This window comes from Podarcis liolepis (genome assembly GCF_965112155.1).
Source record: "Podarcis liolepis genome assembly, chromosome: 6".
NCBI classification, from domain to species: Eukaryota; Metazoa; Chordata; class Lepidosauria; order Squamata; family Lacertidae; genus Podarcis; species Podarcis liolepis.
In genome coordinates, this window is record NC_139559.1 from 68,163,010 (window position 1) to 68,185,417 (window position 22,408).

The window sequence follows — 22,408 nt, forward strand, 5'->3', positions numbered from 1 at the left end:
CACTTGTGGAATTGAATGTGGGATGTTCTGCATGCAGGACACATGTTCTTCCACTGAGCGCTGGCTCGCCTGTTGCCTAGCCCGGAGTGTCAATCAGCCAGCTTTGGAGGGGAGGGTGGGCTCAACTTCCTAGGCACCTAGCAATCTAGGCTGCATGAGACAAGCAAGGTAGGGGACACACACAAATGCTGATTTATTTATTATTATTATTTGAAAACAGGACAAAAGGCATCCTGTTTGGGGGCCAAATGGGACAAGGGAAACTGTGGTCGCAAAGTGTGACAATCCCATTTTTTATAAGATGGGTGGCAACCCTAGTTGGTTCCTTTTCCCATAAGAAACACAGTGACTTCCTCCCACAGTCCCCAGCTGATGGCCAATCCACTAGGCAAGACCTGAGTAGTAAACTAGGAGAAATGAAAGCAACTGCCTCAACAAACCTAGATGCTTAACAACTACAGTTAGACAATGTGGGTTTTTCTTGGTCTCTGTGGTGTTTGGATTCCATGTTTCAAATCTGTCCTCCAATTTCACAAAAGAAGCCTCCATTTTTTTCTGCCTCATCTTCAAGGCACTTTAGAGTTTATTTAGAATTTCTGTGAGCACAAAGTTCTGAGATCACCTTATTGCTGCAAGATAGCCAAGGGTGTGTGTGTGTGTGTGTGTGAGAGAGAGAGAGAGAGAGAGAGAGAGAGAGAGAGAGAGAGAATATTTCTTTCCGGTAAACATTTCTCAAGCACTCTGCAGCCAACTCTCCATGCTTCCTGATCTGAAAAAGGCCCATGAGAGATATTACCTCATGATCCCTTTCCCCGGAATTTAATTGAAGTGTGGGCAACTGGGAAGGTTACAAAGTACCAGACCAACCATTGGTGAGAGCTGATTTGCAGAATGAAAGAAAGGAAACTCCCTTACTCACATGCACCCTTAGTCACCTCAAAAGTAAGTTAAGCAGCCACCCACAAACTTGTACCTAACCATGAGAATGTCTAGTAGTTCCTGTTCTACTGACCGACTTCCCTTTTCTCACTGTTCAGTTTCAGCTACAGATTTCTCTTTGCATCCCTGTCTGACCCACCATATATACTGTAAGCTGGTTAAAGAAAGACAGCATAATTTTTCTGTTTTCTACTGTATCATACCAAGTTGGTGGTGCTACATGAGCTGTGATTTCCTGAGTGAGCTAGAATGAAAGGGACCTTTGCCTTGGGTCCATTGTCACATAAAACATCAGATTCTCTGTGCAATCTGGAGAAATTTTAAAAGAGGGCTATTGCTTGTCTAATAATGGCTAGGGTCTTGGGCTTGGATGTAGCAAATTCAGGTTCATATTTCCACTTGGCCGTGAAACTCAGTGGGTTATTAGTCACTATTTAACCTGACCTGCCTTTCAGGGACAATCCTATATATACTGCTTTGAGCTCTTTGGAAGAATAGAATAAATATGTGATACACAAATGAATCTGAAGTACTAATGGCTTTAAAAAGTGTAGGAGAATGGAAAGTCCACAAATTGATTCATAGCTGTGGCTTCAATCTAATGCAAAAAGCGGCAGCATTGATTTTCAACATAGGGCAAATTTGCATGACCATAATGTCTTCTCTGAACACACATTACCCCCCCCCCATAAGTGACTTATTTCAGCTGTCCTTTGACAGATGCCCAGGTGGATCCTTTACTTGTGAATGTTTTCAGCCGAGGTCCCAGTTGCTTCTCATCACATTGTGAAGATGACTATGGTTAGCAACATAATGAGAGCCAGTATGGTGCCCTGGTTAGAGTGATGGACTAAGACCTGAGGGAAAAGGGTTCAAATCCCCGCTCAGCCATGAAGCTCAGTGAGTGACTTGGGGGCGGTTGTTGCCTCTCAGCTTAACCTACCTTACAGGGTCGTTGTGAAGACAAAAGGAGGACACGGAAAGCCAAGTATGCCACCTTGAGCTCATTGGATGAAAGGTGGGGTATAAATCAAATGATAAACATGGCACCTTCAAGCTGCAACATGTGATTAAACTGGGTTCTAGCCTTTTTGTTAGCCTGTCTTTGCACAAATGTGGAAAAAGCTCACCAAAAACTTTAAAAGATGGAAGTCATCCCAGTGCATCTCCTTCCTCAAACACCATCTTGCCCTGGGGCCGGGGGGGGGGGAGATGATGGAACAGCCTGGAGAGCTGCCCACCCTCTCATTCCAGTTGTTCCAGTTGAGATGGTTTCCCTGCCACCCAGCCCTGCCAACCACACCTCATGGCTGCTCAAGAACCATTTTGCTCTTAGATTTGGTCCTCCTTCACCCTTGAAACTTCTCTTTGCTGTTCATTCAATCATTTCAATTGATGATTATTGTGTGGCCATTTCTGTGTAATTCACTCTGTGGAGCCTGCTTGAAAAGCAATAATATAATAATATATAATAATACAAAATATAATGTATACTCTGATTTTGTGATTACTTTCAGGGGCCCTGAGCACCCACAGAATTTAACTAGGGCTTCCTAAAAAGATATAGGATGTTTCTGGGAGACACTTTGTTTTGTATTTTGCTTTGTTTTGTGTTTCTAGCTATTGGTTTGTTTCATTTGTGTGTGTGGATGCTGATGTTTGGGGAGTTAGGCTCCCCATGGATAAGGGCATAATAACTAATAACCTTTCTTTGCTTTCCAGGGTACTTTTGGCACAATGATAAATTTCATCTTCCCCAGAATGGTAAGCAGAAAACTATTTTCTGTATCTGACACCAATGAATACAAAGGAGAACAAGCAAAATTGTCATTTGAAAATAATGAAAATTCACTTAAAAATAAATATGCAACTTGATAAGGGTATTATTCATGCAGCTATAAACATCTGAATATTTAAACCCTGTAAAGCCATCTTTAAAATTCCCATCTAATTTTTGTCTAGTATTTTTGGTTGTTGTTTCTACAGAAACATAAAGATTTACCATCTCTGCTGGAAATGCTTTAGAAACCTGGTGTGTTCGCCAATGTGTTTTGCTGCATAATTTATTGTAATATATACATACCCACACACATAAATATGGTTTACGTTCTATCAGTTGAGAGAGGAATTGTATCTCTGCTTTAGATTGAGAGAGGGTTAGGCCTATATAATGTTTTACTGTGTTGAACTGTATAAAAATTGATCCTTATTTATGTTCCACCAGGGTTTTGCTGCATATGTGAATTTAAAATGGTATATTTTCAGAATATAGACACCACATCCTGAGTAAAAGCTGCATGCTACCATTTTGTAAAAAACAACAACACCCAGATATTTTCTAAGGTTCTCCCCAGCACTACCCCAAGACTGGGAAAAAGGCAATATTTATTCTACTCTTTGATCATAGCATCTTTGCAATCAAATAAAATGAAAAATTCATCATATTGTACGTGAAAAGGTCACCTTAAAATGAGACTTCATAGAAAAGGAGCCTGAATGAGATAAACCAACTGTTAAGGAGACTTGTGTTCAACAGCTCTTGAAATAGGCCTCTATTCCCCACCTCAACATCATCTCATTCCTCAAACATTTGGTTGGAAATAAACATAAAGCCATCATGCATTTGAACTGTTTTGACAATGGGGAAAAATATTGCTGGAAAAAAGTAGTTTCTTCCAAGCACTAATGTAACCTCTTCTTAGTCTTACAGCTGAAAGCTTTCCTGTCTAATCCCAGAAGAAACTTTTCAAAAAAAGGCAATTATTCAAGAACTTAAATGCAAAGATGCATTAAAACAATGGAGGGCTTAAAATGTGTGCCAAGCTGATTTTCTGTTGTCTTTGATACAAAAGCAGAGGCGTTCACGGGATTTAAGAAAACCTATAACATGGTTTCAAGACTGGAGGAGTTGTGTGTGTGTGTGTGTGTGTGTGTGTGTGTGTGTGTGAAATAAAAGTTAGATATCTTTGTTGATTCACTGTAGACAGGCTAGGGAGCTTTTGTGGTAGGGACTGACTCAATATATTGTGCTTCCCCAGGAGACTGTAGTGTGCAATTCCAAATTGTGATCACAGAGCCCAACTAACTCTTAGACAGCACATACCACCCGTGATCTCAGTATCCTCTGCCCCATTCTATGCTGGTGTGTACTGACTCAGGCCTCACCTCGAGTACTGTCAAAGACCCTGTATCCTTTGCATACAAATGGGCCTATTGGCATGAGGTAACTGTCAATACAGATCATATAATGCCTTCACCTGTAAAAGCCACCCCTAATGCGAGAAGTGAGGTTAGAGGGAACCAGGTGGAGGGCCTTCTCAGTTGTGGGATGCCCTCCCATCAGATAAACAACTATCTGACTTTTAGAAGACATTTGAAAGATGTTTGATGTTTTAATTTGCTGGAAGCCACCCAGAGTGGCTGGGGCAACCTAGTCAGATGGGTGGCTTGTTGTTATTATTGTTATTATTATTATTATTATTATTATTATTATTATTATTATTATCCCTGCATCCTTGGAAACTTTTGTTTATGTTGGCAACGCATGAGGTTTTTCGGGGTGAACAGTGCAGAACGAGAGAATCCTTTGTCTTTAGGTGCAAAATGAATCACTTCTATCCATGTCAGGGCTGAGGACTATATATAAAACAAGGAGCTGTCTCATTGTCTTGGTTGGCTGCCAAAGCTTTCCTATGGTGAAAGAAGTGGGAGAACCGGGTCAGTAGGTGTAGTGCCAAGGCTGACTTTCAGAGAGAAGGGTGTCACACTTAAGAATCGTTTCAGTGAGACTATCACAGAAAATGAATCAGCAAAGAGATGCACCCAGTGCCGTATGAAAAACTCCAAAGGACATTTTATTCAAAGTGGTACAGAGGCAGACAAACGATAAGCAAAGCTTAATTGTCACTCTGTCCTGAAAACCAGGGAGCATAAACTGAGGCACCCAGAGGTCACTAGCATCTTAAAGCAAGTATTTCTGGTGACTATTCAAGTTGCTCTGTGTAGGGGCTAGCAATAAATCTGCTAGTGCTTTAGCAAAGCTAAGCAGGGTCTGGTTTCAAAGCGGATGGGGAACTGTGTGTTGAGTTTCCTGCATTTGCAAGTGCGATGTGGGTGGCGCTGTGGTCTAAACCACTGAGCCTCTTGGGCTTGGCGATCAGAAGGTTGGCAGTTCATATCCCCGTGACGGAGTGAGCTCTCATTGCTCTGCCCCAGCTCCTGCCAACCTAGCAGTTTGAAAGCACACCTGTGCAAGTAGATAAATAGGTACTGCTATGGTGGGAAGGTAAATGGTGTTTCCGTGCATTCTAGTTTCCATCATGGTGTTCCATTGCGCCAGAAGCGGTTTAGTCATGTTAGCCACATGACTTGGAAAGCTGTCGGTCTGAAAGCGAGATGAGCACTGCAACCCCATAGTCACCTTTGACTGGGTATAACCACCCAGGGGTCCTTTACCTTTACCCTTTTTTACCTGTTTGCAAGGTTTTGGACTAGATGAACCTTGGTAGTCCCTTACAACTCTACAATTCTATTACCGTATTTATTCTTTGTAGCTTACCCTTCCAGACACAGGCTCACCCCCACCACACGTTTCAGTATGACCCCCCCCCCCTCTTCCTTCCTTTTTCTCCCATACAACCATTCCTGGAAGCAAGAATTAATTTGAGGCAGGACTTCCCAAGGCATTGCCACAGGTGCTATTTCATTTTTATGGCTTGGCCCCAGAAGATATCAATATTATTCGTAATCCGAGATATCAATATTATTCATAATCCTGAGCAGCCTCCCATTGGATAAAGGCTCGCACGCCCTGGCACTTTTCAATGAAGCACTTCCTGAACCAGAAAACAGGCCCACTCTTCTCACTGACTCACTCAGATCACCTTCACTCTAAACTTGTGGCTCCATCTTGCTTTCAGATGCTGCTTGGGTTCTCCTGCAGTGCTTTTCTAGAGCTCCCAGGAATGATCAGGGCATAGATGACAATTTCTGACTGCCCCCAAATTGATCTAGGTCATTGAGGGTGTCTTTTTACATCTTTCCTTCTTCCACATTGCCTGCAGTGCAGGATAAGCCAGAGAAACAGAAGAACTGGCTCTGTGAGCATTGCTTGCTCAAACAATGGAAGGTGTGTCCACATGAAGAAGCTCATTCCAGGCCAGGGGAAGGAAGCAGGGCTGAGCTGTTCATTCCTCTCATTGTATCCTACAGATTCTGGAACAAAGAATTAGTCCTCATTTCCACATGATCATGTGCATCATCGTCTTTTATTATTTGCTAAATATTTACAATTTGCTAAGAAGCATGAAGCTGAACTACAAAGTCATTTTATGTTTTTATTTTATTTTTGTCTTACTCTTTCTCCAAGAAACTCAGGACAATCTGCACAGCCCACCATCACACACCCCCTTTAATTTGCACAACTACCTGGTGAAGTTGATTAGCCTAATAGAGAGTGACTGGCCCAAGATCACCTAGTGAGCTTCATAACTGAGTGGGGATTCGAACTCATCTCCCCCAGGCCTTGGTCACTACAACTACACTTTCTACCCAATATCACTCATGTGGGGAAGGGCATTTGCAAGAAGTATATTTACTGAGGACAGAATCACATGCTATTGTAGCAAACATATGCTCCCAAACCTATTTTTTGCTGTAATCGCATTAATACAGGGAAGAACAGAAAAAAGTAGGCAGGTGGGATCCTTAACCTTTCCCATGCCCACCGCTCTCCCCTACAAATGCTTCTAAAAGTTCCCCCCTCCTCCCCCTGAGTTAGGTTTCCTTTCAGTCTCTACCCGATGAAGGAAAATGATCTTGGGTGGACATTGGTGTGATTAAGCACCTCTTCCTTCCTGCTTTCCAACTCTCTCTTGTAACTTACTAAGCCTTGCATTCAGGCATCTTGACAAACAGGTTTGGGAATAAGCATTTGCTGAGATAATATGTAGTTTTGCCTCCAACTGAACAGGTAAGCACTGTGATCAGATCTGCACTGTACATTCGAAGTGCATTTAGCACACATTTAAACTGTACCTTACTCCACACAAAGCTACAACTCCCAGCACCCTGGACAATAATCTATAGTTCTTTGTGGTCAGCCTTGTGCTATAAAAGTGTGCTAAATGTGCTTCAGATTATTCTTTGATTCTGTATATGGTATGGATGTGATCTAAGAGGTGCTATGCGGAGATCCCCCCCCCCCGCAACAAATAGGGGGAGGATTTACACTGGGGAAAGGGAGAAAAGAATTCCACAAGCTTTTTCAGCACGTCATGTTCCCAACTTTCAAAGCGGCCACATGAGGCTACTGATTAGGTTTCCCCACCCCCAAACATACAGGCATACACAATCTTAATCACAGATCTGGTCACAGCTAGTTTGACTCTGAGCGGATAAACCAAGAAGACCACAGTTATTAGTGTGTGGCAGGGTAGAATGATGTTTAGTGTTTGGGGTGGGGTGAGCAAGAATGAGACTTTGCATGATTACCTTTTACTTCTGAGGCTGAATCCTGAAGAAAGTGCTAGTTTTTTTGCCAAAAAAATATATCTGTCTATTCATTAACAGAACACTGAATATTAAAATGAGGTTGTTAGTCAATTTCTCATTTATTTTCACTTCTGGACTTGTGCTCAGGGTCATTAAACTACTCGTTTGATATTTTTTCACATAAATAAAACCCAAACTGAACTCACCCATATCATTTCCATTGATGTAGTTAAGAGTGTTTTTGTTTTGCTTTAAGGGGTTTTTGTTGTTGTTGTTATTGTTTCTAGATCATATGTAGGGTGATAAATGTCAGATAGCCGAAGAAAATAAATTGTGGAATGTAATTAATCTGCACCTTTAACAAAACACACTTTCTTTCTCATTTCCACCTCTTGCTGTGCTTAATGAATAAAGATTAAATGCACATTACTATGAATAGTCAAAGCATTCTAGGTTTTAATCAAAACGTTTTTCCTGCACTCTGTATGCTAATGAATGATCTGATACCTGTAAATGTTAAATGCAGACCATATACTGCCGAGAATTTCATTACATATCAGCAATATTATTTTTTTTAAGGTTAAAAACTTCCATTCATGCTCTCCAGTCCATGCATATACCACATGCATTCCAGCACACAGCTTAGATTGTAAGATCCTCAGAACAGGCTGTTGCTGTTGTTGTTGTTAACTGAAACAATATCATATACATTAGTGCTGCTATGTAAATAATAAATAAACAATAACACTTTCATGGGAACGCCTGTAAATTCCTGCAAACCATGTTAAATTGTGGCTTTTACCTCTCAGAGAAATGTAAAATATCTATATTTCTTCTTATACGTTAGAAATAGCTTTGGGGATGCTGGTGTCACTTAACTGATCAGTCCATTTTTAAGGAATGAAATTCATCTTAATTAGTAAAAACAATAGATGGATAGGCTCCTCTCTCTCTCTCTCTCTCTCTCTCTCTCTCTCTCTCTCTCTCTCCTTCTTATTTTTCAGGAGGTAGTTCACTCACTGTGCAGCTTATCAGCTGTAGATTATCCCGATAAATGACAAGTTCTTGTCTCCAGCTTTGTAACCTCTTTGTCAGACATCACCTTGTTCGACCAAATAGCTTACTTGATGTGCGGCTGCCCCAATTGTCTGGCACCCTACCATAGCTGGGCTATATGCCAGCTTGAGCTCCACAACTATTTATGGCTTTGTGCATTCAAAGTTCAGCTATGCAAATCACAACTATTAAAAAAAGAAGGCACTGCAGATTTGTTTTTCAGATGTATTATGTGGCTCGCAAGGTCAAATCATTTGTTTTCTCTCCAGTAAAATACAGTTTTGTCAGTAATGATCGAAAAGATCATCACCTTTTTTTTAAAGCTGAGTCAAATTGAATGTAAACATCTCTTCACTCCTCTGCTAGAAAAAAAAACCCTATCATGTGGCACACTTTTAATAGTGCATAGAGAAGAAAGGGGGCACAGAATACAAGATGGTATGCAAAAGTAACCTTTGCAGTGCATAATTAATAATGAGGACAGGGGAGAACCCTACAAATTTGGAGAAAATGGTGAACATGGGAGGGTCAGTTTTGAAGTATAAATTTTCACCCACCAAACTGGATAAGGACAAGGTAGAAAGAAACATTCTGCAGCAACTTAGGCTGTTAACTTAGTTGGACTCCTGTGCATTTCACAAATTACTTGTTTAGATTTACATCCAGGGATTGTCTTGGTAGGGAGATACTGTTGTTACAGGAAAATGTTTACTTGTTAAATTTGTGCTTGTCTTGCAACTGTCAAGAAAAGAAAAGAAAATGGAAGTCAAATAAAAGTCTTGGGTAACAAACAAAAACCTGGCAACATAGAGACTCTTTTTCAATCCAACCTGGAGATGCCAGAAATTGAACGCATATGCCTTATCTATAAACCAACCCAACTTGCCATGTTACCCGATAATGGAACAATCCCAGAAATCTTTATAGCTTGGGAGATTTAGAATGCCTTATGCAGTTCATGTCTACTTAGAAATAAATCCCACCGTTCATTAGGATTTGCTTCCAGGTAAGTGTGCATAGGATAGCAGCCTACAAATTCACACACAAATTCTTCCTTCCCAGGGCTTAAAGTTAGTTGGTCCTACTGACACCCATGGAGCCATAATTAGCCGGTTGTTATAGGACTAGCCACCATTTGTGGCAGGCTGTGGGAGTCCAAGGTCTTGCAATAAAAGACAGGCGTACTCCTTTCCTTCACCAGCATTCCCACAATGCATTGCAACTGCTGCTCAAAGTGTGTGGGCAGGCCTTTCAACAGAGCCATGGTCACAGGGTATGTAAGGCACAAGCTGCTTCCCAGACCGTCCTAGTGTCCCTATTTTTCAGTGACAGTCCTGGTTTTACAGAAGCCATTCTGGTCCCGAAATGTCCCACTTTTCCTTAGGACATCCCTATTTTCATTGGAGAAATGTTGGAGGGTATGGAGTTATGTGACAAGGAAATAAGTAACTGTACAACCTATAGAAGACATTTGAAAGCAGCCCTGTATAGGAAAGACTTTTTAAAGCTCAATATTTTATTATGTTTTTATATATGTTGGAAGCCACCCAGAGTGGCTAGTGCAACCCAGCCAGATAGGTAGGGTATAAATAATAAAATTATGATGATGGCGGTGGAATATGAAATGTTGGAGGATATGCACCACACTGGTTCAGCCAGCTTAGTTGTGCTTTGGGAAGCTCAGAAAGAGCTTTCCTTTCTTTTTTCTTTTCTTCTTCAGGTGATGGCAAGGCTCGTAATCCAGCAAAGTTTGGGCAGCCCCAGTGTGACCAACCTTTACTGGTATCTTTACACTGAGACGCTTTTACATCTCCTGTGCCATTGAAGGAATTCTCTTTTCTATTTAAGTTTCTACACCACACCCATCGGCTTGGTAGCCAGACGGCGCCCGAAATGAAAATGTAAACATTGCACAACTGTGAAGAGAGATAAAAGTACACAAGCTCATGGAGACTGCCACTTAGTCTGTGTTTGTCTGTGGCACCTTATTGTTTGCTGTGGGTTGCTGGCTGGAATACAACTGGCTGCTGGAAATCCTAATAGGAGACATTATTTTCAATGCTGGCAGTTCCAAAGAGCTAGCTCCTGGCTCTGCTTATCCATTGTGATTTAAATGACAGCGGGGAACTCAGGTCTGTGTGGTCCATGAGAATAACAGGCACATTCTCTGCATAAAGGTAAAGGGTAAAGGGACCCCTGATGGTTAGGTCCAGTCACGGATGACTCTGGGGCTGCGGCCCTCATCTCGCTTTACTGGCCGAGGGAGCCAGCGTACAGCTTCTGGGTCATGTGGCCAGCATGACTAAGCCGCTTCTGGTGAACCTGGGCAGCACACGGAAAAACCATTTACCTTCCCGCCGGAGTGGTACCTATTTATCTACTTGCACTTTGACGTGCTTTCGAACTGCTAGGTTGACATCTTTGCATAGGTGCTGCTTATTGTTGTCTGTGTGTGGTTTCAAAGACATTGCTGTTCTCAAACCCAAGCGTAGCAAAGGAGGGTGTCCCCCCCACACAACACATGCACATTTTTAGTTTCTCTATGAATAATATAGAGAAAGCTGCAGAGCTGAATGGTCTTTTGGCACCATTGAGCAATGTTGGTCCAGCCACCAGAAATGACATAACATCAGCAAATGTGAAAAAGTTCAGCTTGCTTAATGGTTGAGCAATCATTTTGCATGCCAAGGATCCCAGGTTCAGTCTCAGGCCTCCAGACCCTCCTTGTGTCCCTGTTTTCCAAGGACAGTCCTGGATTTACAGAAGCCACTCAAGTTTCAAATGTGATTCTGGAATATTTCATTTTCACTTAGGACATCCCTATTTTCATCGGAGAAATGTTGGAGGTTATAGAGTTATGTGACCCCAGAACCAAGGAAATAAGAAACTATACAAACTTTAGAAGACATTTGAAGGCAGCCCTGTATAGGGAAGGTTTTTAAAAAAATGTTTAATGTTTTATTATAGGGATGGTTTTTAAAAAAATGTTTAATGTTTTATTATTTTTATATATATTTAGGAAAATGCCCAGAGTGGCTGGGGCAACCCAGTCAGATGGGCAAGGTATAAATACAATTGTTGTTGTTGAATAGGACATCCCTAATTTCATTGGAGAAATGTTGTAAGGTATTGGAAAGTTCTGCCTCATACATTAGAGATGTACTGTCTGCTAGAGGAGATTATATTGGCCCATGCTGACCAATTGTCAGAACCTATATAAAGCAGCTTCCTAGATGAAAACCAGAAATCACAGAATATTCATTTTTTTGTAATATAAACTAAATAGTTCTGTCTTATGAATTATGGTCTAGTTCTATAGTCCAAAGGGGGGGGGGCACCCTAGGTATTTGTTTAGCCAAACCTAGTTTCCTCTGAAACTTTATCACTGTCACAGGAAAGAGAGGAGGTATCTTCATGATTGTCACAAAAGCCTGCCAATTGGCATTCAACATAGTCAACTTCTCCTGGAAATTGAAAAAAACCAGTTGCGTCTGGTTTTGATGCAATTTTCAGTTTATAGAGCTACCCTAAAAGAGGTGGCTTAGACTTTCCATTCAAGGTATATACATCTGTCTTGTGCCTGAGTCGAGCAAAGAGCCTGCAGAATGAATAAAGAAACTTTTCCATTCAGCCCAGGCCAGATTTTATCAGTTCAAAGTGTAGACTTTGGACCTTTATTAATACCTACAAAGCTATGGAACTTACCAACTGTTAAATGACTATCCTTTAGTCAATTCACTTGAAAAGAGCAGCATGTTCAAAGAAACTCCCAGAAAACACGGTTAAGATAAACACTTCAAAAAAATCTGTCCCATAGACATGCTATTTAAAAGCTTCTTGAAAAACATTCCTTTCAATAACATTAGCATTTCGGTTTTCAAGAAGCCTAGATTGAAATTGAATTTCACTTTTTCCTGTATAGTGTGTGTGTGTGTGTGTGTGTGTAAAACAACAACAACAACAACAACAACAACAACAACAACAACAACAACAACAACAACAACAACAGAAATGATCTATTCTGCCAAAAAAAGCTTTAACAAATTTATTCTGGCACTCTTCACCATGGAGGCTAGACTTTTTCTAAAAAACGAAACAAAAAATGGAATACAGTTTTAATGTGTAAAGGTTATTTTCAACTCCCCTCTGTGCTATAGTTTTCATATATAACTCAAGTAAGGACAACTCGTTATTAAAGAAGCCAGCAGGTGTTCTTCTCTCTGAAACATACTAAATAAAGAACTCTAACTGATTGTGTTGGCTGCATGCTCTGGAGGGGGAAAGGAGAAATTAAATAATGAAGGTAGAAACTTTTCAACAGGGACCTTGCTTTGGTAAAAGCAAAAGATTTTGTCGGAGCTAGGAAGTTCAGTAACAAAAATTTGGGCTGAGTTGCTTGGTAGGGGGATTTTACATTCTTTTGGAAACATGGGTGCTTCTAGATGGGGGCATTTTGAATGCTAGCTTCCCTTTAAGTCAGTGATGGCCAAACTTGGCTCTCCAGCTGTTTTGGGACTACAATTCCCATCATCCCTGACCACTGGTCCTGTTAGCTAGGGATGATGGGAGTTGTAGTCCCAAAACAGCTGAAGGGCCGTTTGGCCATCACTGCTCTAAGTCATGTATATTCAGTGCCATTTCAGTGCTTGCCATCTATTCTTGTGGGAAGAGAGACTGTATTTGAGTAGTTTTTCTGTCCCTCCCTCAATCACACCTCCCACTCTCTCTACTATCTTTTCCCATTCTGTACATGCATGCGCCAAAAGTGTTGGTCAAAGGCCTTGTGAGTTAAAGCTCTAGGCAATGCCATGAATGGGCTTGCACACTTGCTGTATATATGATTGTACAGAATACCACTCAAAGAACAGCAGTCATGGGAAAGTGCAACTTTGCTTTATTGAGATTCCTTGAGAGGATGGAATCATTATTAAACCAGTTCACATCCAGAGTATCAAATCTGTTCTAAACTAGCACTCAGGGAACTGCATCAGTTTCTTTGCAAATTTGTTTCTCCGGTGGGCACGATGATATTTCTTCACCCAGTAGGGGAGCTAATATATTTTATATATATATATATATATATATATATATATATATATATATATATATGTATGTATATTTACTTTAGGCTTTGCCATGTCAGTAATAAAAGCCATGTGTACGTAAATGTGAAAGAAATTAGGGGAAAGTTCTAATTATGGAGTTGCAGCGAAGCATAATTGAGGCCACTGAGCTCAGTGCTTTTTGGAAAATCATCAAATCTATCCTAGGGTGAAGGTTGCACAAAACTTTCCTTTGGATTCAGAACTAGTGACTGACCAGCATGCCATTTGGGATCTGGAAGTAAGCCAGTGAGAGGGAACTCTTTCCCCGGCTCCCGGAGGTTGACCAAACTTCAGTCGCTTCTTTAAAAATTGTGTAAGAGCTTGTGTAAGAGTTTTATTATTTATTTGGTTGGTTGATTGCTTTGTTTGGTTTCAAAATCCTCAGGCTGCCTCTCCAAAGAAAGACTCAAGTCTCAAAGGAGCAAGAATAAAGCCATCCAATAAAACAATTGAAACAAAATCTTCAATGTATTAAAAGCACTGTAACCAATAAAAACAGCCAACACGATAAAACACACAAGAGTAGCTTATTTTCCCAGCTTGCTAGGCCCACTGCTAATATCCTCCCCAGTACTTATTTGCCAGGCTTCATCTTTGGCTTCCTTTCACTGTTTGGTTCAGATGTGGCTTTCGAGGGATGCCTTCAGGGAGGATGACTCCTGAATGCAGTTGTGTGCTGCTTTACTGGGCATGAGGAAGTATGTGTCGTGTTCTGCTGGTTGTTTTGGTATTCATAAGTTGACGATTATGATTTTGATCGCATATTTTTTATTTTAAAAATGATAGAGCTTTAAAAATACATTTATCTTGTTTGGAGCCAGTGTGGTGTAGTGGTTAAGAGCGGTAGTCTCGTAATCTGGTGAACCAGGTTCGCTTCCCCGCTCCTCCACATGCAGCTGCTGGGTGACCTTGGGCCAGTCACACTTCTCTGACGTCTCTCAGCCCCACTCACCTCACAGAGTGTTTGTTGTGGGGGAAGAAGGGAAAGGAGATTGTTAGCCACTTTGAGACTCCTTAGGGTAGTGATAAAGCGGGATATCAATTCCAAACTCTTCTTCTTTGTTTAGGTTTTTCTTTTAAAGACATACAGTGTCATGGAAAACATAAAATAGGTCTTACCTCTTCCAGTAGAAGTCCTCACTTCCTTTTTCTCCAGGAATTTTCAACAGGGCTGAATGGAGACCTTAATGGGTGAATGAGTTGAGGAAGATGGGTGGTTCCTAGGAGGAGTCATGTCCTAAGAAAGGCTTCCTCAACCTCGGCCCTCTAGAGGTTTTTGACCTACAACTCCCATTATCCCTAGCTAGCAGAATCAGTAGTCAGGGATAATGGGAATTGTAGTCGCAAAAAATCTGGAGGGCCGAGGTTGAGGAAGCCCGTCCTAAGATATGTAGCCCCCTCCCCAACCAGGCTGTGCTGGTTTTTAATGGTTAAGAGCCAACAACGCTCAGTAGGTTAAGCTAGTGTGGCTTTACATTAGTTTATAAATAATATGCAGTAATAATAATGTTAGTGGGCATTTCAGTCCGCTAGCTTTGTTTCATCCTGCACCGAGGTGATAAAGTGGATTGGGAAAACCTAAATGTCGCTTAGCTTGATTTACAATTCACTTAAATAGAAATATATAGATTGAAGCTGATTTGCCATTTCCATTAAGCTGATTTTAGTCAGCTTAACTGGCTTGTGGATAGGGTAGCTCTTTATGTTAGTTAGTGTATATTATAGGAAAAAAATAAACAAAACCCACTTTCAAGTCTCCAGGTTAATTCACACCTTTTTTAGAAACATACATGATCCAGGGGGTTTTTCTTTTAGAAGTGGAATTCAACAACATACTATTGCAAAGGTTCTGTCCCCACAAATATTATCAGCTTGAGAGGAATGACCTCCTATCCCTCTCTGTGCATTCTATGGGTTCTCCCAATACCCCCCTCCTCAGGCAATTTCAGGGGGCACACAAGGGAAGGAGGGGGAAGCCCCATTACACAAGCAAAAGCTCTTGCACAGGGAGTCCACTGATGGAATTAATTTGGTGAATCCCGCCCCATGCTAACGATTTTACATTAAAAAAATAAAATAAAGAGCAAAGAGCAAACATTAAGTGCCACTTGGCTCTTCCATCTTCTTCTTAATTGCAGAAAGTCAACCTAAAAATGCTTTAAAACAGACTTTTATATAATCATGTAGCGTATCCATGTCCCCCTTTTATTAGAAATGCGTTTTCTGATGCCATTTGAAGATAATTGACAGTTAACATCAAATAGCTAATGAAAAGCTTCCCTTGCCTTGTCAAAGCAGCGCTTTATGAGGCCAAACTCAGCATCCTCTGAAGCTTGTGGAAAGAGCTCTGTTAACTTCAATAGGAGCAGGATTGTGCCAAAGGGCAATAAGGAAAGTGAGTTATGTAAATTGTATACACATTAATAACGAACCTCTTTAAGATAAAATGCAACTCAGCATGCTCACAATGAAGTCAATAATATGGTGCCAACAGCTCTTCATTCTCATTTAAGACTCACATGATTGCGAACAGGAAGCGACATGAAAAGATCATTTCTATTGTTGTTTGTATAGTACTTTCTGGGTGCAGCAACTTCAGGAAACCTGTGGTGAGCATTGCCATTCCACTTTACAGATAACAAAACTGAGATGGAAAAATAATAGAATTGTAGAGTTGGAAGGGAACCTGAGGGTCATCTAGTCCAGCGTCCTGCATCGCAGGAATCTCCGCTAAAGCATCCATGAAAGATGGGCATCCAGCCTCTGATTAAAAATCTCCAAAGAAGGAGAGTCCACCAGTGCTCAGTGAATTCAGTGAAAGTTAAAACATTGGTCTCCAAAAGCTTAATCTTCATTAATTTGGGCAGAGTCAAGAGCTCAGAGGTATAATAGGAGACTTCCGGTCGGTGCCAGCGCTTAATGGCGGTCCTAGCTCCGAGCTCCGGAGAAGGACTGCTTCGCAAGTTCGGGTCTTACCCGCTACGGCAAGCGGGGGACCCCTAAAATCCCAGGCGCTGAAGCCTGAGAACAAGGAGACTCGGTGGGCACCTTTGCGCCCCCCGGTACCGTGAAAGAGCCTTTTTAAAGGCTACGGATCGACATCGGGAGTGAGCGCGGTGCTGAGAGTCGCTACCCAGCCTGCGAAGTGAAGCCGCGTCGCCATAAGCGGAGAGCGCCGATTCCTTCCTGAAAAGAAAATCTGGACTGAATCCCCGTGAGTAAGAGCTGAAATATAATCGGGACTTTTCAAATTTTAAAAATTGGGCTAAAAACGGGGGAGATCTAAACAAAGGAAGTCTGCCTCCCCCCGACTGCATGAAAGTGAAAGCAACGGAGCTCTAAACCTGCATCCGTTTAAACCAGCTCTTTGATCAGCTTAACCGGACATTCCGACCCTTTGATCTCCCCTCTAGCTAGCAGGGCAGAGGGGAGGTGAATTTGAGCAATAACTGCAAGATTTGTTGGAAGTAAAAAACCTCTGCTGTCTCACTTATTTGAAAGCATGAAACGGTCTGCCTTACCGCCAAATAATGGAATTTTTTAAACAGGACAGGAAAGTCGGTTTCCAGGTGGAAAAATCAAAATTAGAAACTGAACTGTTAGAACCCAACACTAAGAATTTATCTAGAATGTACAACTTGTTGTTGAAATGGAACACACAGGATGAAACAGTTAAATCGGCAATGATTAAGTGGGCTCAGGATGTTGGACACAATATTATGTCAGCTGACTGGGAATGGTTATGGAACACCGGTATAAAATTTACGGCATGTAATGCCTTAAAGGAAAATATTATGAAAATGGTATACAGGTGGTACATGACCCCAGTCAAGCTGGCAAAAATCTATCATTTGCCCGATAACAAATGTTGGAAGTGTAAAGAGACTGAAGGTACCTTTTATCACCTTTGGTGGACATGCCCGAAGATTAAGGCCTTCTGGGAAACGATCTATAATGAAATGAAAAAGGTACTTAAATGTACCTTTCCTAAAAAACCAGAGGCCTTTCTCTTGGGCATTGTCGGCCAACTGGTGACAAAGAAAGATAGAGCTTTTTTCATGTATGCCACAACAGCAGCAAGAATACTCATCGCAAAGTATTGGAAGACACAAGATTTACCCACTTTGGAAGAATGGCAGATGAAAGTGATGGACTATATGACACTGGCCGAGATGACAGGCAGAATCCGTGACCAACGAAAAGAGACGGTGGAAGAAGAATGGAGAAAATTTAAAAGCTACCTTAAGGACTACTATAAACTTAATGAATGCTAAAATGTCGTGGTTTTCAGAGACAAAGGGGTACAGGGATATAAGGTTAGACTATAAAAGAGGACTAAGATGATTGAGATTGGAAAGTAACAATTGGGAGTTGCTAGTTGAACTACGGACATTGGGATGCAGAGAGGGGGGGTATGGGGAAGTCCAAGAAAAGAGGTTTATGAAAATATGTTTGAAACTATACGTGTATGTTTGTCATTTTTAATGTTTGTTTGTTTTTCTTAAAAATGTTGCAAAACCAATAAAAATTTTATAAAAAAAAAAAAAAAGAGCTCAGAGGTATAATATGCTCCATCTCATGCTTCCTGAATCTCATGGTGGGTTGCACTGCACAGAAGCTATAAAATAATAGAATAGAATAGAATAGAATAGAATATGTCGTATAACCAGTGTTTTTTTCTGGAGGGGACGCAGGGACACACATACCCCTAAACATTTTGTGAATCTATGTTTAGGGGCAGTGTTTCAATATGAGTAGGAAAATGAAGAGTACCCCTAAACATTTTTTTTAGAAAGAAAGAAAAAGCAGTGCATATAACAGTATAAGCTATAATATAGTGTTAATTTTTAAGGTTCTACAACCTCGTTTGTGCTGCAAGAGAGTACTTCTTCTCTTTACATCCTTTATTTCCAAAATAGTATTCAAGGCAGCAAGCAAAGCATTCATCCAAAATGCCATTAAAATTAAAATCAAAAATTCTGAAAGCCTGGATAAAAAAATAAGAAATAGACAGACACTAACACAGCTAACCTTCCAGAAATATCTGTGTATATTTCATTGTTTTCATCATACCCTATGAATCCTTCACCTCTAGCAGCAGTTAACAAATCGTGTGTGTCTGTGTGTGTGTCTTTGTGTATTTATATAGATCGGTAGTAACAACCCCTATGGATATTGAAATACTTCCTCTTCCATTACTAGCGTTTGCTGAAATCATTGCCCCACCAGCATGACCACCCTATTTTAGAGGTTAAAGGATGTAATATAGAACATACAGTAAAGTGAATAGGTCACAACCAGAAACACTAATTTACATTCCTTTGATTTAAGGATTTTAAAAACATGCACTAGAATGCGACTTTAAAGCTCTATTTCTGCAAACACTTGATTGTATATTCCATCTGAACAATTGTTTGGGGGTTGTAAAAGTTACTCAGGTGCATTAAAAAAATTGCCGAAAGGGATCCTTTGTCTAACTTAGTCAACTTAAAAGATTTGTTCATTTTGACTTAATTTATACTATGGATTCTTCTTCCGGAGTTCCATGTCCCAGTTTACCAAAAGTCTACACATGAATAGTCTCATTAGCTTCAGTTAAAATAATGAATTGCTTAAGAGTAAATCTGTATATGGTTTCTGAATTTGAGGGCATACAAATTTGCATTAATTTTGTTTGTTTTTATTTAATGCATTTATATATTTGCCTTCCCCATTAATTTTCCAAGATGACTCACGTTAAAAACATCTCATTGTAAAACAGCCTACACCACAGGATCAATCTTAACACATGAGATATAACAATGAACACAAATACAAGCAATAAAAAACAGCTCAAAGAAGAAAGGCATTCTCTTTCAGCCCCTAAAAGAGATTAGCAAAGGAACTAAGCATACTGACTGGGGGTAGTGTTACAACCAAAAGGGATTTGCTTTGACCTCAGTAGCAGCTTACCTAACCTCTGAAGGTGAAGACACCTGGAACATGGATGAAGATCTCAGTGGAAGAGCAGGAAGAGATGGGTGCATGTCATCCCTCGTATACGCTTATACCAAGCCGTTCAGGGCTTTAAATACCAGCACTAGCACTTCAAACTAAGTATTGAAAGTCACTGGACCCCAGGATAATACACTGGTGTGAGCTGCCCCTGTTAATAATCTTACCAAGGTATCTTGGAACCAGCTGTGGCTTCCAGACACATTTCGAGCTCATTGTAGTAACCTAACCTGAAGAAAACTACGGTAAATTGTGGATAACTGTGGTGAAGGTATCATTCGGGGGGGGCACAGCTGGTGCCCTGCAGTTGGTGGGAAATGCCTTGGTTCACATGTGCAACCTGAGCATCCAGAAACAGGGCTGGTTATAAATGCATATGTAAGCTACAATCTTGGTCCTCCAAAGAATCATAGGTTGAAAGGGTCCATGAGGATCATGTCATCCAACCCCTTAAAATGCAGGTATTGCCATCCTTTGCATCCTGGCAGGGTGGGACATGACATGGAAACTGTACACTGACTGCAAAAGAGCAACAAAATACTTATAAAAGTGCATAAGGACTATTTTAAAAATGGAGAACACAAGGAGCCTGTCATCCCTGATCATTGGCCATGGGGGCTGGGGCATTGGAGTCCAACAGTATCTGAAAGGCTATATGTTTCCCAGACCTGAACTAGGAGATAGGAACACCAGAAGCTACCAAGTCAGACTACTGGTCTATCAAGCTTGATTGATACTGGCAGTGACTCTCCAGGACTGAGCCTGGAGACTTGTTCCTGCAAAGCATGTGATCTCTCACTGACCAGAAACAAATACAGTCATACCTTGGAAGTCGAAAGGAATCCGTTCTGGAAGTCTGTTCAACTTCCAAAACGTTCAGAAACCAAAACATGGCTTCCGATTGGCTGCAGAAGCATCCTGCAGCCAATCAGAAGCCATGGAAGCCACACCAGATGTTTGGCTTCCAAAAATTGTTCAAAAACCAGAACACCCACTTCTGGGTTTTGATCATTCGGGAGCAGATTTGTTCAGAAGCCAAGGCATTCAGGATCCAAGGTACAACTGTAAACTATTCCGCAGCTCTAACTACTGGGGGTCTTCTAGACAGTGAACAACAAATTTCAAATCCTATTATGCCAAACCAACACAACTTTTGACACATTAAACCTTAAAAAGTTTGCAGTCATTCCTATAAGTAGCCCACTTGTTTGGTTAGTGAGCTGTATTTAGTTTGGCAGGTTGCTTGTTGTACGGGCTTTATATTATGCGCCACTGTTTGAAGGGGAAAACAGAAAGAAAGAATGCGCGTATGATTAAATGTTTATTAAAATTAAAATATTCAAGTTTTAATTATGCTTAATTGTATATAATTAAAATAGGAGGATTAGGGAAATTAATAAACATTTCATCTGAGATTAAGCAAAATCAAAAGAACATGTTATAGAACAATACTTTCTCTCTCTCTCTCTCTCTCTCTCTCTCTCTCTCTCTCACACACACACACACACACACACACACACAGTATATGTATTAGACTTTGCTATCTGACATGTCTTTTGAAAACTTAAAGGCCCAGCCTAACATTTTTGTGTCTACTGATAATTAAATTCCTGAAATATTAATTGTCCTGAAAAGTCAAATCCACTTATCAGGCCCTTGTTCACTTCTACAATGCTTATGATGGCAGGCCACACTGATGTTCAGAGCCAATATCCCCTTAAAGTGCATCTGCTTCACATTATAATATAAAATATATAATCATTATATTGCTTCAGTGTTTAATATTTGCCCTTTGGTGTGTAGATGGAAAGTTTGACAAATAGAGGCGTCATTGTGCTTTGGCTCAGCATTAGCAATGCACATTGACTGATGCAGAGGAAAACTTGTGATTCCTGTTCCTCCATGTCTCCATCTTGTTTGAAATAGAATTTCCGTAGCTCCCTTGCTTGGAAGACATGCACATTCTAGTTTGGATAAATAGAGAGGAAGATTCCTGGCTTGTGATCCACATATCAACTACTGGATAAAGATACCTGGAGAATCAGCCCTTCACTGGCTGAAAAGTTGTTAACCTATTTTGTTTACTCCTTCACCATCATCACAACAACATTAATATTCCGATACTATTACCATTTCTGATATGCAGCTTTCCCAGACCACAGGTTCTCTGGGCAGCTCACAAACTAAAGAACAATCAAATTGCAGAACAAAACAATAGCAGCCCATAAAACACTGGCTATTTAAAAGTCCTGGGTAAACAAAAAAGTCTTCACCTAGTGCTGAAAAGACCGCAAAAAATGGTGGAAGACATTTCATAACTGGGGTGTCACTATCAAAAGAAGCCACTTGGCTAAGGGCTACCTACAGCCATATTAGATGCAACAAAACAAGGCTGAACAGCACCACTCAAGCAAGTGGAGCAACATTGTGCATTGCAGCTGCAGTCCTCTATATATGTACAGCGGCACCTCGGTTTTTGAACGTAATCCGTTCTGGAAGACCATTCAACTTCTGAAACGTTCAAAAATTGAAAACTGAAAGCGGAAGCCTCAGTACAATAGGGAAACTCAAAACGGAAGCCATGAAGCATGTTCAGCTTCTGAAAATCGTTCAAAAACCAGAGCAGTTACTTCCGGGTTTTCGGCGTTCAAAAGCTGAAACGTGCATCAGTGGAGACGTTTGACAACCAAGGTTCCACTGTATTTGGAAGCCTGACTGAACATGGTTAAGATGCACATGGTTGTATCATAAAGTAATTGAGCAAGCTCCAAATTGTAGATTTTCAAGGAAAGAAATATTTTAAAGTATATCATTTAAAACCT

The 22,408-nt window shown here is 40.7% G+C and overlaps 1 protein-coding gene and 1 long non-coding RNA gene across 3 annotated transcripts in view; one reads left to right on the plus strand and one right to left on the minus strand.

Moving 5' to 3' along the window:
* LOC310710150 overlaps nucleotides 1-8,655 on the minus strand; it is a 51,955-nt gene extending 43,300 nt beyond the window's left edge. Inside the window, exon 1 of the long non-coding RNA XR_014527867.1 lies at nucleotides 8,452-8,655. This is a non-coding gene — a long non-coding RNA (uncharacterized lncRNA). The remainder of the gene's footprint in view (nucleotides 1-8,451) is intronic.
* ADGRL2 (adhesion G protein-coupled receptor L2) overlaps nucleotides 1-22,408 on the plus strand; it is a 355,922-nt gene that overhangs the window by 106,894 nt on the left and 226,620 nt on the right. For both annotated transcript variants that reach the window (XM_083510610.1, XM_083510614.1), the window contains one exon: nucleotides 2,662-2,703. The gene's annotated coding sequence lies outside the window, so the exon portion shown is untranslated. The remainder of the gene's footprint in view (nucleotides 1-2,661; nucleotides 2,704-22,408) is intronic.